The following is a 212-nucleotide window of genomic DNA, read 5'->3' as shown; positions in this document are numbered from 1 at the left end:
ATTACTTTGTAGTTATATATATATATATGTATATATATATACATATATATATATATACATTATATATATATAGTGTGTGTGTGTGTGTGTGTGGTGTGTGTGTGTGTGTGTGTGTGTGTGTGTGTGTGGTGTGTGTGTGTGGTGTGTGTGTGTGTATGTGTGCGTGTGTGTGTGTGTGTATGTGTGTGTGTGTGTGTGTGTGTGTGTGTGTG

The sequence above is a fragment of the Oratosquilla oratoria genome, chromosome 20 (assembly GCF_046742065.1).
Source record: "Oratosquilla oratoria isolate Oo_2021 chromosome 20, ASM4674206v1, whole genome shotgun sequence".
Taxonomy (NCBI): domain Eukaryota; kingdom Metazoa; phylum Arthropoda; class Malacostraca; order Stomatopoda; family Squillidae; genus Oratosquilla; species Oratosquilla oratoria.
The sequence above is the reverse complement of the archived record's forward strand: the minus strand, read 5'-3'. Positions refer to the sequence as shown.